At 50.9% G+C, this 15,138-nt stretch overlaps 1 protein-coding gene across 2 annotated transcripts in view; it reads right to left on the bottom strand.

Annotated features, from left to right (window-relative positions):
* TMEM63C (transmembrane protein 63C) overlaps positions 1–5,213 on the bottom strand; it is a 32,365-nt gene extending 27,152 nt beyond the window's left edge. Inside the window, exon 1 of one of the 2 annotated variants that reach the window (XM_027883678.1) lies at positions 5,004–5,213. The gene's annotated coding sequence lies outside the window, so the exon portion shown is untranslated. Of the gene's footprint in view, positions 1–4,695; positions 4,749–5,003 lie in introns of those variants that run through there. The other variant, XM_027883679.1, reaches the window with a different exon arrangement.
* Positions 5,214–15,138: the final 9,925 nt, after the last annotated feature.

The following is a 15,138-nucleotide window of genomic DNA, read 5'->3' as shown; positions in this document are numbered from 1 at the left end:
TTCATGGAAGAAAACATAAGAAATTAAAAACTCAGATAAAATAATATTAAACTTGATGAAAACCTCCCAACAGAAAAATCCAATGACGCTGCTTGATGAGAAGATTAGCAGCAGTAATATGAAAGGAAAAAGCAATAAAGAGGACTTGGAACCAGAACAAATAAAAGAATTATGACTCTTGGAAACATACATCTGACTTAAAAGTAATCAGATTTTGTCTGAACTAAAAACTTTTTAAATTAAAAGACAGCCAATTTAAAACTGGAAGTTCTTACAACCTACATGGTAAGACCTTAGATCCCTCTCACCAGTGAAAAATAAATCAGTAGAAATTCATGCAGTATGTCCTTGGTGCCAGATATGCTCAGTGGGAGCTAAAGCCCGACGAACTGCAAAAGTGGCTCTGACAGCATCAATCTTCTTTGAAAGCAGAGGGAAAAAAATGTTTCAATTAACTTAGTACACTGATTAGTTTAGTCAAAGTTCTGAAAAATTACTACAGATTAATGCAGGAGAGCCTGGTTTCCTTTCAAAGCTCAATGAAGATGGAAGGTGAGGGGAAAACCTCTACTAGTTCTGAATTTCTAAATGCCAGAAATAATCAGGATGTATTACTGGCTATATTTTATCTCCTCTGATAAAAATCTGTTCCTACGATATAGTAATACAATATAGTATAGCAGAATAGTATTGTTAAATTCATTATATATATAAATAATGTTTTCATAAACTTATTCTCTTTTGTTTTGTAGATCCATGCATTTTAAGCAGTTGTATTTAACCAACTAGAAACCACCTTTTAAGTGCTTGCTTTTTGCAATTTGAATTGGACTTCATTTTCCACTGAAATACGGCTGGACCAAATTTATGATAATGATATGATATCTAATAAGAAATACAGCACTCTGTAATGCAAGTAGTATAGACATTAAATATCTAAATAACCATATTTTATGCTGTAAACCCTCTCACATAAGCATGGTGCAGCCTCCTGCTCAGCATCAGTGAGAATCAACTTGTCCTTAGGAAAAGAGCAGAAGTGTACAAGCACAGTGAGATTAAAAATAGGTACTTAGGTTTTGGTTTTCTGATCATTAACCTAAACTGTGGCTTTAATCCATCCATCCTGCTCAGCAGCAGGTCAAGAGCTAAACGAGGCACAGATCAAACTTATTCTGAAGTCTACAAAGTTTGGGGTTTTTTTCTGCCCTCTCTGCCATTATACTCCCACATAGTTCAGCTCTCCCTGAGAAATGTAGCCCATAAACACAATGAACAGTGCATGTCTCTAGTCTGGAGCCTGCAAACCCTGGGAGTCTCCTACTGGTGTAGCTTGCATACTCGGGGGAGCAAGGCAAACCTCAGCTTCTGGTCATTTCTCCAATGCTGCCTTGGTGACTGAATTTGTCAGAAGACAGGACAAATAAGCACAGAAGTATTGAGGCTGAAGGGAGATCGTCTAGTCCAGCCTTCCTTCTCAAAGCAGGGTTGGCTAGAGGAAGTTCCGCAGGGCCATATCCAGGTAGGTTTTGAATATCTCCAAGTATGGACACTCTGCTCCAAACCACAGCAATGCCAAGAAGATCATCACAACCCCCTGTTGGAACCAGATCCACCAGCCACATGTACCCTAAGCCCTATGTTACTAGGGGCTGTCCTAGTGCCAGCTGAGATCCCAGCTGCTCAGGTGCCCTGTGGCCACAGCCAGCCACTTCCATGCCTCACGAGTCACCCCTCAGCTTCCCAGCCCTCACACCACCTCAGCACCTCAGCCTGTGCCACTTTCCTGATGTGTCATCCTAGTGTGGGTCACCTTGCTGCATGGGTAGCATCACTGGGGCTTAGCTAACCAACAAAATGAGTCATAAAAAGCAAACCTGTTGAGGAGGTGCGAGATCAAGCCATGGTGAACTGCCAGAGAGTTGAGGGTAACACACAGACCAGGGCAACGGTCTGGGAGAGAGAAGTCCATGCCCCCTGTCAGGCTACTCTACCCCACCTTCCTCTGCTTCTACAGGGAGGCCCTTGGGGACCCGCTGTGCCCTTTCTCACCCATTAACCAGCAACAATAGTGGACTGGATGATGGGAAAGGCTGTGCACTGCTCCCTGGACTGCTGTCCCATTGTTGCTGTAACAGTATGAGCAAACTGCTGCCATTGTCCCCACCTAATAACAAGGTGTGATCACAGCCTAATTACAGTCTCAGGCATACTTCAAGCTGTAACTTCAAGCCAGCTTTGAAGAGGTGTTTGGGTACCTTACAGTGCAGGTAGATGCCAAATGGGATCTTCTGAATCTCTAAGACCTCTTGCGTTTAAGTTGAGAGCTGATTAGGAACTGAATGTGATCAAGACATAGCTGAAGGAAATTGGGACTGGAGCTGCTTCTCCTGAAATAATCTCAGAGCAAACCTGCTCTTACTCTGAGGCAGTGCATCAGCAATGCAATATTTTCTTCAGACTTGGAGCTAGGTATACACAAAATATATTTACAGCAACTAAAGTAGGTAAGAAATGCATAAGTGACAACAGTAGAGGGCTTTAGTGTTTGTAGAACTCATGGAGGAGTCAGCATTTGCACAGCACACTGATGTTTGCCTAAGAGTTTAGGTGATTGATTAGTTTAATATCAATTGAATTCACTTGTGGGTGTTAGAAACATTTCTCCCTCTCCTTGCTGCTTTGGGAAAGCTCTCACAGTCTGTTAAGATGGGAGTATTTCCTGTGAGAAATATTTTAAAGCAGTGACACTCCTTCTTTTACAACTCTGCAGATGTAGGCTCTGAAGCTGTGCTGAAATCTGCCTTACGTTCCCTTGGGCCAGAAGTCTCTGCATGGAAGGAGGGCAAGTATTTACCTGTGAGGGCCTATGCACACCCCTGATCAGCATCCCCAGAAAGCACTGCTATTTTGGTTACGGTTTGCAGGACCACCCTGTGCTTTCCATTGGCAGCAGCCAGCAAACCAGAGATGAAATAGTTAACTTCAGGGAAAGCTTTGAAGAGGAGAGCAGTTATAGAGCGATTCAAGTGTTACCATGCAAAAAAATAGAAGAGCTCAAAGGCATTCGAATGGAGTTTCAGGAGCCAGGAGGCCAGGATGGAGCCACGGGAAGAAGGCAGAGGTTTAAGCTCACAGGGAAGCCGGAAAAGCCCATATGTGCTATGGAGTCAGAGGCTGCAGGGGTGCCGGCTGCCTCCTTGCTTTTATTTATTACTTATTTGTTTGCCAGTGGCTGTTTGCCAGGATACTTAAGACAAATCCTTCTTGGAGGAGCTGCTTCTGCTTCCCTCTCCATCTGTTGCCCAGCCTTGACCACCACTTTGCAGGGCAGCAGGGAAGGCAGCGAGGCCAAGGCTCTGATCTGGTATCAGGTTCATTCTTTCTGCTTTCTATTTCCCCTCTGAACAAATACTGCAAACCACTACAACAACATCTTTCATCCCAAATGGCATATTTTGCTGTCTCTCCACTGCTCAGATAGGCAGCCTGATAGCCATATAGCATCATAAATCCCCAACATGGGGCAAAGTGCTTTCTCATATCTTGTTTGCCCACCCTGTTTTCCCTCCACAACCTGCTCCCCCCTGAGCTCTCTGAAAGGGGAGAAGGCAAGTAGGCACAACAGTCCTGGGGATGGTGACTAAACAGTTAAAAGGAAAAAGATGTTCATGCAGAAATAATATCTGCCAGCCAGACAAAGGTCTCTCTCTTTCTCCTGGATAACACTCCTTTTATTCAGGAGGTTTCTGAATAGCAAACCTACTGTGCTAGAGAGTATGGGGGAGCAAGTGAGGGAGAAGGCAGGGCCTTGATACATGGACAGATTTGGATGAAGTTGTAAACTGAGGGAGAGCAGCTTGGCCAGAGCATTAGATCATCCTGACCCAACAGCTCTCTCAGAGTCATCAGTACCACAAAGCTGAAGGGAGAAATGGGGAGAGGTTCCCCCTCCTCTCTCCTGTCAGCACAAAGCAGATGTAACACCATCAGGTGTGGCTCCCAGAAGGAGGATTCTGTGGCCAGGATGACGTGGGGACCAAGCATAAGCCATGACATGACACAGCGGTGGAGTGACATTTTATCTCACATCACAGGACAGTGGTGCAAGTCAGCGTGTGTGCACTGGGAAAGGACACTGAGGGGCTGGGGCTCACTCCCTGCTTCTGCCACCAACTTGCCCCAGCAGCCCAGGAAAGCCCCTACGCCTTGTTGGGCCTCAGCCACCCATCAAGCGGGCAGACACAAGCACTAATTAAAAACACTTCGGTACGTGATCCAGGATGAAGGCAGGCAAACAGTGCCTAAATAGAGCCAAGTACCCAGATACCTTTCATAAAACCAACTCGTTCCTGCCTCCCGGACCCGCAGATCGGCCTTCAGGAGCTGACCCGGGGCTGCCCGAGGCGATGCTGGCTTACCCGCACGGTGAGCATCCCCCGCCGCAGTCCCACGCGGCAGGCGCAGCTCGGCGCGGGCGGGCCAGGCTCAGCCTCACGCACGCTTTTCCCCCACCCCAACCACCCCACCCCCACGCGCCCCTCGGCCCGTCCTGCATCCCTGGGAAGCCGCAGTTCCCACTCGCCGGAGCCCCGATGCCCGCCGGGACCCCGCCCGCTGCCGCGGCGCCGCCGGCCGAGCCCCGCAGTCCGACCGCGGCTCCCGCCCTGCCTCCGCCTCCCTCCCCGGACTCACCTGCTGGGGGGTCCCGGCCCGGCTCGCTCCGGGCTCCGCGCCCGCTGTCCCCCTTGTCCCCCTCCCCGGCGCCGCCCCGGGCTGCCCAGCACCGGTCCCGGCCCGGCACCGGCAGGGGAAGGGGAAGGGGAAGGGGCCGGGGCCGCCGCCGCCCCGCCCCCCGCCCGCCCCGCTGCGGCGGAGAGGCCGCGGCGCCCGGGCTGCTCTGGCCGCCTCGCCGGTGCTGCGGGCCGGGGCCTGCGCCGCCGGAGCTCCAGGCCCCGCGGGGGAGCCACCTCCCAGCCCGGGCCCCCGCCGCGCTCCCTCACCGTGTGTTCCGCGGCATCCGAGCAGGAGGGTGGGGGGGCGAGGCGGCGGCCCCGGCGCTCGGCGCGGGGAGCTGCGGGCGGAACGCCTGGGTGCGGGGTCTGCGCGTCTCAGGCTATTTCTGGGTCTGAGGCTGTGCCCGCCGCATCCGCCGCTCCGAGCAGCTTCCAGGGAGCTTCTCGGGATGGCTGCCCGGCGTGTGCCACGGAGGAGAGCGGAACGGGCCTCCGGGACCGACAGCCAGCGCGGTGGGGGGCACACGGGGGGTCAGCCCCCAACACAGCGGCAGGGGCAAGTGGGTGGGTGCATATGAGACCTCAGCAGCGTTTACAAAACCTCTCCGTTTGATGCAGCATTGCTCAGCTGCTTGGCAGGGGTGGTAGCAAAGAAACTTGCTAGGGATTTTGTTCCTGCTGAGGGTCCGTGCCTTCCTGTCATCAGGAGTGACCTGCAGGAGGGACAGGGACCTGACCCCACCGAGGTGCAGAGGAGCTTTGAGACCGTCATTTTCCTTAGGCATCCCACCCTGCTCCACATTTCTCCAATCCGTGAGGATGCAGGCAGTGCACTTTATGCTGGGGAAATGGACAGCATCTCCAGGGCTGCAGTACTGAATATCTCACATGGCTACCACTGTTCCCAAGCGATGGTCAGAGACACAACCTGCAACTGAGCTACCATGCTACAGTCACCAGAATGTGACTGCAGGGAAGTTTCACTGATACCCCAATTACTTCATTGCTCCCACCTTGTGTGGGTGGGTTGGGGTCTCACATCTGTAGCTTCTCCAGATGCCAAGTAAACAGTGTTTCTGCAGCATTCTCTGAAGGCTTTTTTAGGCTAATTTCTTCTCTTTATGGTTGAAGAAGCACAGTTCAGTCATTAAGCTCCAGCCATTTAAAGGACCTTCCAGTCTCACAAACACAGCTATGAAAACCATGAGGAGAAGCATCAAGGAAGATAATGAGCTGCCAGCCAAGAACCTTCCTTCATACTGCAAGTGGAAATAGGCTGGCACAGCTCATGGACCATGAGGAACCAAGGGTGAAAGCCAGGTGCCCCCCATTAGTGTCTTTCCTCTATCAGACTACCCAAAGCTGAGGTAGCGCTCAGCTGATTTCTGGTCTGCTGATGTGTGGTACAGAGAACAGGTGGGCTACAATGCAATGCCTTTTGATAAAACTTCACTATAAATGAGACCTTTATCTCCAGCCAGTCACTTCTAGGAGCTCCCATAGCCAAAGCAAAATATGACTGAAAGTTTAGGGAACAGTTGAATAAGAAAAAGATTTCCAAATCACTTTTACTGCCATATTCTTCAGCCTTATGTATGATGTGAATGATCCACACAGCTTGCCTCTCATTCCAGACAAGTCAGTGTCAGTCCTACAGCATCACCAAGGCTTGGAGACCTTGACTGCTGCCTTGCATCAGGGGACACTCAGGAGAGAGCAGACACGACTGTGCCAGCTTAGTGCAACATGTGCTCTGCAAACACTGAGCAATGGAGGCTTGTGGGAGAAACAAATCTGGGAGGATTTTCTAAAATGCCTCATGACTGTGATCTGCCACTTGGTCCCCAATATTTGATACCCTACTTCTCAGCAAGTGAAGATAGTGTTTTTCATAAGCCATAGCTTCTCTGACTTACTGAAATGGAAACCAACATCCTCCATCACTTAAATTGGCAAATGCTGCTGGGAAATCTTGACTGCTGAGCAGAGCTGGTTACCTTCCTGCTGGTAAGCTGCCCCAGTCTCAAAGAAGTGAACACCTGCTCCCCTTCCTTTGGCCTACCAAGACATCAGGGATCAGACAAAGCTGGACAAACCTAGCCTGTGCATAAGCCATTCCCTGGGGATATTTGTTTATTCGACACCAAGATGGGGGGGAGTGTCGATCTGCTAGAAAGCAAGAGGGCTCTGCAGAGGGACCTGGATAGGCTGGAAAGTCGGGCTGATTCCAACGGGACGAAGTTCAACAAGGCCAGGTGCCGGGTCCTGCACTTTGGCCACAACAACCCCCTGCAGCGCTACAGGCTGGGCACAGAGTGGCTGGAGAGCAGCCAGGCAGAAAGGGACCTGGGGGTGCTGATCGACAGGAGGCTGAACATGAGCCAGAGTGTGCCCAGATGGCCAAGAAGGCCAATGGCATCCTGGCCTGGATCAAGAACAGTGTGGCCAGCAGGATCAGGGAAGAGATCCTTCCCCTGTATTCAGTGTTGGTGAGGCCACACCTTGAGTATTGTGTTCAGCTCTGGGCCCCTCAGTTCAGGAAGGATATTGAGATGCTGGAGCAGGTCTAGAGAAGAACAACCAGGCTGGTGAAGGGACTTGAGCACAAGTCCTATGAGGAGAGGCTGAGGGAGCTGGGGTTGTTCAGTCTGGAGAAGAGGAGGCTCAGAGGTGACCTCATCACTCTCTTCAACTACCTGAAGGGAGGTTGTAGCCAGATGACGGTTGGTCTCTTCTCCCAGGCAATCAGCAGTAGGACAAGAGGGCACAGTCTTAGGCTCTGCCAGGGGAGGTTTAGGTTGGATATTAGGAAGAAATTCTTTACAGAGACAATAATGAGACATTGAAATGGGCTGCCCAGGAAGGTGGTGGATTCACCATCCCTGGAGGTTTTTAAGATGAGACTGGATGTGGCACTTAGTGCCATGGTCTAGCAACCACAGCAGTGTTGGATGAAGGGTTGGACTTGATGATCTTGGAGGTCTCTTCCAACCCAGTTAATTCTATGATTCTATGATTCCTGCTTCTGGCCCAGATTGTGCCTAGTTGGAATGGAATAGAATGGAATGGGATGGAATAGAATAGAATAGATACAGAATAAAATAGAATGAGAGAAGAGAAAGAGAAGAGAAGAGAAGAGAAGAGAAGAGAAGAGAAGAGAAGAGAAGAGAAGAGAAGAGAAGAGAAGAGAAGAGAGAAGAGAAGAGAAGAGAAGAGAAGAGAAGAGAAGAGAAGAGAAGAGAAGAGAAGAGAAGAGAAGAGAAGAGAAGAGAAGAGAAGAGAAGAGGAATAACCCAAAAAGTAAACGTAGAAAAGCTCAAACAAGGAGAAAAACTTCATTTTTCTGTCTCAGTGGCCATGATTTTGGCCCAAGAAGAGCTCTACAGATACAGTCTCACAAGGGCTCAGCATTCCATGGTTTTTAAGTCTCTCCATATGCCTGGGAAGCACAAGCAGTGTGTGGCTTAGCCTCCAGCTGTGCGTGTGAAGGAGCCGATTACCTCCTTCCACATTGTTTCTAACCCTGGAGCGGTGCGGGAGAGATGTGGAGCTGCAGCCAGGGGCAGCAGTGGGATGAGGCACAAGGAGCTGCTTCTCAGCTGGGACTGTAGCACTGCATCCTGCTTGTCTGTGTGATGCTCCCAATCACAATTCCTCTTTTCCATGGTTTGTGGCTTTAATATTAAGCTGAATTTCTCCAGGCAGGCTCAGGGACTCCAGCTGAGTTTGTCTAGACACGTTTCAGATAGTGCAGCTGTTCCTGAGAATAACATCTGGAGAAAAAGACTAATGTGTCTATGTTTTTTAAAAAAGCTGTTGGTTTCCCCTTGGGCAGCACCAGTGTCTCTGAGGTTTGGAACCAAATAGTGGCAAAGGTGTGGCCTTTAGCTGGGGATGTGTCTTCAAATACCCCTGTGGAGGGTGGTGCACGTGGAACTGAAAACTGCAGTTTGCACAGAGTTGCAGACTTGAGTCTGCAGAGACTCATAGACAGAGTTGCACCCCTTTGCAGACTTGAAGGGTCCGGGAATGAAAATACCCTTTAGTCTCTGATCCCTGCACCCAGCCAGACTGTGTGTCTGTGCCCCTGGCTGACAGCCCAGACTGGTATGGTATGGCACTGCTGAGATATCCCCATGCCAGCTGCTCCCCACGAGGATGGGTGGGTCAGCTGAAGTGCAGCAAGCATGGCCTGTGAGCCCTTGGCCAGTGTTTGCCTTTAGGCAACCAAAGAGAGCCCTGACCTCCCTAGTGGAGGGGTGGGAGCCAGCACGGGACTTCACGGGGCTCTGTGGTGTGGGCAGACCTGGACACAGCACCTGGGAAGCAGGGCTTGGAATGGGCAAAAGCACAAAATGGCTGGTGCTGGCATAGCACAGCCCTGGGTGTTGTCCCAGACTTTCTTACCTGCAAACTGCTTCCAGGACAGAATTGTTTGCTTCCTTGGAAGGCTCATGGAATCATTACGTTTTGTTTATGCTTCAAAAGCAGGAATGAATTTGTTCTCATCCCTGGAACAAGTGGGGTATTACTCTCCGTGTAGAGATGGAAGCTCACACCTGAGGAGGTCGGAGCTGCGCCCATTCTGCGGTGCTGGGCGGCTTCCCCCCGGCACAGTGCTTCCTCTCCCCAGACCTGCCGGCCTTTCCCAGCGCTGCCTGCCTCTTTCCCGAAATACCTCCCGCCTGCCGTAACTAAGGAAACGGGGCTCCTGTCGGCAGCAGCTCCTCGCAGTGCGGACATCGCTAGGTCTCGGAGCGCGGGGGAGCCGCGGGTACACCCCGGGCTGAGGCAGTGCCAGCCCCAGCGCGGCCGGACCTCTGGGCTGCCCCACAGCCCGCTCCCAGAGCCCCAGTGCGGGGCAGCACCTCCCGCCTACACAGAACCGCAACCCCCTGCACAGGGGAGGGCTCTGTGGCCTTCACAGAGCCTGCCTGGCAGGGACGCCCAACCTCAGGGAAGATGCTTCTCCCTTCCCACGGGAGACCATGGGATTCACGCTTTGCAAAAGGAGAGGCTGGCAGAGCTGCAGCAGAGGCTGAGCCACCATCACACCAGCCACTTCAGTTCCGTTAATTAAAAAAGTTAATTTCTTAATTTTCAAGTGCTCACCCCAGGCCTTCTCAGGGCTCTTTGAAGGCAGCTTGCCACGGGGAATAGCTGAGAAACTGGGACCACAGCTGCTACGCTGGGAAATCATCTCTCCCCTATGCCGGCTCCCTTGTGGTTTGGTGTCTGCATGCTTATAATTTCAAATCTGCTTCAAAAATCACGCACCACCTAGGCTGCGTGACCACACACTGATCAGTTACATTAAATATGCTAATTGGCTCTTCCCAATTGCCAGTCAGGTGGGACAGTGTGGTTCGGCGCTCGCAGGCACAAGATTTCTCTGTGGCTCCAGATCTCAGTTTTTTGGCTGACCTGGGTAAGCAGGTATTCCCATGGTGCTTCCCAAACACAAAGACACCTGCCCTGCTCACAAAGACACCCTGGCTGCGCCATCGGCACAGGCAGCTCAAGTTGTCCAGATCCGTGATGCAGCTTAAACCCAACATGCCCATCTAAGCAACTACCATCCCCAGCCCTCCCAGCTGTCAGGCACTACTGCCTGCAGCAGTGCCTCTGTGGATAGTCCCACCTGCTCCTGTAAAACCACAAGCCACTGGTGCAGCTTCTTGCTTGGGGCTTTCCTCTCTTCACCCCAACATCCTGCCACTAACCAAATGTTCATCTACTTTTCCCTCCCCACATCCTGTCTTTAGCAACATGGAGCACTTTGCTCACCATTTTGAAGAAGGACCTGTTGGAGAACTTCTCCTAGACATTCAGGCTTGCACTTCATAGCACCAATCCAGCTTTTGTTCATCAATCATCCTTTGTATTACTCTGCAAATAGCTAGAGGTCAGACCCACTGCTCACCTACCCTGTCAATGCCATTCTGACCTAGCCCCGTGTCTGCTTTGAAAGCCTAGGGCGTGCCATGTTGTTTCCTTGTGGTCTGGAAACGGATGTGGAAAGGAATATGAGTCCATTTACTCTGTGGAAAATACAGCTCCCCCTCTTAGACATATGTCTGTTAGAGAGAAACAAATACGTCATTATATGGAGCTTGAAGTGGAGTTCATGGATCAGAGCAAAATATTTTCCGGAAATCTCAGAGAAATGACCCCTCTGCTTCAAGAGGTGCAACTGGCAATTCCTGACAGAGTCAAAAAAGATCCAGGCTGAGCACCTGACCTTCTGAAGGTCAGAAAATGGTATTTCCTGAAGCAGGAAATGGCATTTGTGATGATGTCTAGAGCAATGAATGATTGCAGATACACCAGGGAAAAATGATGGTAGTTTTAATGAGAATATCAGTGGATTATAGATAGGGGAAAGATGCAAGCTAACAGGCTGAACTGGGAGAGGCAGTGAGGAAGATACACATCATGTAATGAACCATACTATTCTGGCCAAATGCAGGGCTCTGCGTGCAGTCTGTGTCTCTGCCTACATGCCAGCCTTCCTGGGAGCAAACACTTAGTGCACTGATGTTCTCCCTGGCTAAAACAGTTGCCAGCAGCACAGCCAGCTAATGCATGGGGGCACAGTTCCTTGTGAAAGTCATTAACTCTAAATAGGCTGTCTCATATACTTAATATTCAATAAAACCATCTTTGCTAAGTAGCTCATTGGCCTTTCCTCTGTGTACAGAATAGCACCAGAATGCAAAAAAACCCAACAAACAAACAACCCACCCCCCCAAAAAAAAAAACCAAAAAACAAACGAAAAGGAAAGAAAAAGAAAGGGCTGTCCTAGGTCAGAAAAGGGATTTATGTAGGCTAGTATTTTGTTTCTGAAAGTGGCTGGCAGCAAACACCTTGAGAAGAGCGTAAGAACAGAGCAGAAGGATGATGCTCCTATAGTGTCCTCTCCCACTCACCAGCAAACACATAATTCTTGAGGGAGAGATTCAGAAGCCTGTAAAAGGTGGGCATCCACAGCACCCGGCAGCAAGGTGTTCCCTGGTTAAGCCACATGTTTGTATGAAGGGCACGTGGCTCCTTGTGGCTCTTCTGACCTGAAGAGCTACTTTCACCCACTTCTTAGCCTGGATCATGCTGTCAACATTTGAGCCTAATTGACAACATAATTTCCCTGCTCATGCTGCTGGCTTTACCTATGGTTTTACTGTGTGTATAATTTATCATCTTCAACTTATTTCATCTTCTATGAAGACAGGCTGAGAGAGCTGGGGTTGTTCAGACTGGAGAAGAGAAGGCTCCAGGGAGACTTTACAACAGCCTTCCAGTACCTAAAGGTGACCTATAACAAAGCTGAAGAGGGACTTCTTACAAAAGCAGGTAGTGACAGGATGAGGGGGAATGGCTTCAAACTGAGAGTGAGTTTAGATTAGATGTTTGGAAGAAATTCTTTATTATGAGAGTGGTGAGGCACTGGAACGGGTTGCCCAGAGAAACTGTGGCTGTCGCATCCCTGGAAGAATTCAGGCTAAGACTGAACGGGGCTTTGAGCAACCTGGTCTAGGGAAAGGTGTCTGTGCTCATGGCAGGAGATTGGAACTAGATTATCTAGAAGGTTCCTTCCAACCCAAACCATGCCATGATTCTATGGTTCTATCCTTTGCAACACTTTTCTGCCTCTCCTCCTTTCCATGTGCACTGAAATGAAGGCATCACTCAGGTGGAGATAACATGGAGTTTATCAGGATGGAGTTACACCAGGGGAGAGCTCAGAATGCTGAACTGAACGGAAACCACAAGGGAAATGTGAATGAATGACATGCGATTAATGGCTAATACTGCCATCCCATGACAAGTGGATGGGTCACTGGTGGTCACTGGTGATTGCAGCCTTGCTTCTGGTCCCTCATCCACCTTCACTGCAGCGGGTGAGATTCTTTTATCCTTCTGCACTGCGGACTGCAGTTCTCACCAGTGGCAATTTGGGGAGCTGTGGGTGGGGGATGCTGCCCTGCAGGTGGATCCTGCTCTGGGATAAAGCGCTGCCCTCCAAGGCAGATCACAGCTGCAGGGCTGGGGGCTCCCCGGCAGAGCTGGCGAGGGCAGAGATTCTCGTGTGCTGTGATGATTGGCAAATCATCATCACCTCGATCTGCGAGACCGTGAGCAGGCCAGCACTCCCGTCCCGTCCCGTTCCTCCTCCCGGCCTCTTCCCTCCCGGCCTCCTCCCGGAGCTCCCGGCGGGCTCCCAGCGCCATCTGCCGGCTCGGCCCGTCACCCCCGCCACGCCCGCCGCCGGTGCGGTGCGGGGCGGGGAGCTATCCTCTCCCGTGTGCCAGCACATCCCCAGCATCCCGCGGGCCGTTCCTCAGGAGCTGACGGACTCACAGTCACACGTGGACCTGCAGCTCTTCCTTGGCTGCAAACATGTCGGAGAGAGGCCAGAGGCAGCCCTGGAAAACCGGGCAGGAGGCGGTAGCTGGGTGCCCTGGGAGGTCCGACGGAGAAGGGTCGGGGCTGAGAGAGTGCTTGGAAAGCCAGTGCCCCCAGCTCTGAGCCCCTCTCATCCCAGCCATCACCCACTCTCTCTGCTGGCTCTTTCTGGTCCCGACAACCCTTGTTCTTTCCAGCTTTCACATCACACCAAAGTTCTCTCCATCCCAGCATATTCACCTCTTTCCCTCCTGTTTCTCAGCTTCTTCCCGTTCTGCTCTCCACACTCTGCCAAGATTCCTCCTGCCTGAGCTCTCCACAGGGCTTCCCTTGTCCCTGGTCCCCTCGAACCCCCAAAGAGACCGTGCCCCTGCTGTGCAGCCCTTGCTCTCTCTGCTCCCTGAGTGCAACGTGCCTGCTGTCCCCTTCAGCTCTGTGGGGTAGCCCCCTCTACCAAGCTGTGAGTGAAGCAGATCCAGGCTTCTCCTTCTGGCAGGCATTTTGGAAACCTAGGTACTGGCTGTGCTTATCCCACATCCACCAGAGAGGAATCTGAGAGAAGCAAGTGAAGACAAGTTTGGAGAAACTCCAAGTCTCACTGCTGTGGAACTTTTCCCTTATATTTTTTCCTCATTTTTCTGTTTCCTCCTGTAACTCCTCAGTGGGTCTTCAGAGGGGAATAATTCGTCCTTCTTGCTGTTTACACTGCGGTCTTCAGTAGTTATCCCCTGCAGTCGTCCCTCGAGGAGAACTATTGCTTCTTCAGTGCAGTCCTCTGTTTGGTTTTCTCACTCAGTCACTGTCCCTGCAGGGAGGGCGAGCATAGCCAGAGGTGCCATCCCCACAGCAGGCACCACAGTGACTCTGTAGGCCCTGGACTGCCATTGTTCTTTGGAGATGTCCAGAAGCTTAGGGATAAGGGAAATTACAATCTGACAGATGCTCTTCCTTTAGGCAGACTGATGTGGAGTTGCCATTGACACAGTGCCATCAACCTAACCTTGGTCCTACTCAAAGCAGTACTATGGTCTTCTTTTGTTTGATACCAAATATGTCAAGTGGTTCTTGGAAACCGGCAAACAGCTACCCATGATCAAATCATGGCTTTCTTTTCCTACAGCTGAGAAAAGAAAGCAGCATCTCAATTATTTTTCCTTGGCTCATTTAGGGAGATAATATTATTGGAACAAGGTTTACCCTTCAGCCCTGCCCAGCCCAGAGGTGGAATTGGCTTCAGTGGCCTGGGGTTTACTCCCAACATTTGTAGGGATAACTTGCCCACTCAGAGCCCCATCCCCCTGGCACAAAGAAAGACTTCCTCTGGAAGTCCACATGACCTGGGGACTGGGAAAATGTGAATATGGGGCTGCCTTCAGCTTCCTGAGAAGAGGACCTGGTTCTGCCTCTCATCCTCTTCCTGAACAAGGCTTTCAATTTCTTCTATTAAAGCTGCAGGAAAAGACGCTGTTTCTCACCACTAGGGACAGAGAGCTACCCAGAGGGTGCCCTGACTGGTGATGGAGCTGAAGAGGTGTCTAGTTCAGAGCTGCGCAGAATGCACCTCCACCCACTCAAGGGTCAGTGTGGGAAACCCTTCCATGTGGGCACCTGACTGGCAGAGATAATGGCCCTTCTTCTGCACCAAATCCAGGGCTTAAACCTGTGCTTGGAAAGTGAAGTACCTGGACTCAATCTCCTCCTGAATCTCCCACAGTTTGAGCCCCGTGTCTTTCATACCAAGCTGCTTGATGTGATGGGATGGGATGGGACCATCTCCTTCAGTGGAGCTTGACAAGCTTGTGTATGGCATATGGGAACAGAGAAAGGCAAGTTTTTTGACTTTGCATTGGGTGGCTGAAGGCATGGTCTCTCTTCCCAGTGCTGTGAGTGTATCTGTCTAATGTAATAGATCATAAATGGAAACTGCACCCACTAGGGTGGGTGGAAATGAAGCAGGCAAGAGTCTGGCCCTCCGTGTAGTAATCAAGTAGTCAGCTA

This window comes from Empidonax traillii, unplaced genomic scaffold (assembly GCF_003031625.1).
Source record: "Empidonax traillii isolate 1590-97213 ecotype Southwest subspecies unplaced genomic scaffold, ASM303162v1 scaffold132:size1788729, whole genome shotgun sequence".
Classification (NCBI taxonomy): Eukaryota; Metazoa; Chordata; class Aves; order Passeriformes; family Tyrannidae; genus Empidonax; species Empidonax traillii.
Note: the sequence above shows the minus strand (reverse complement) of the source record. Positions and strands in the feature narration are given on the sequence as shown.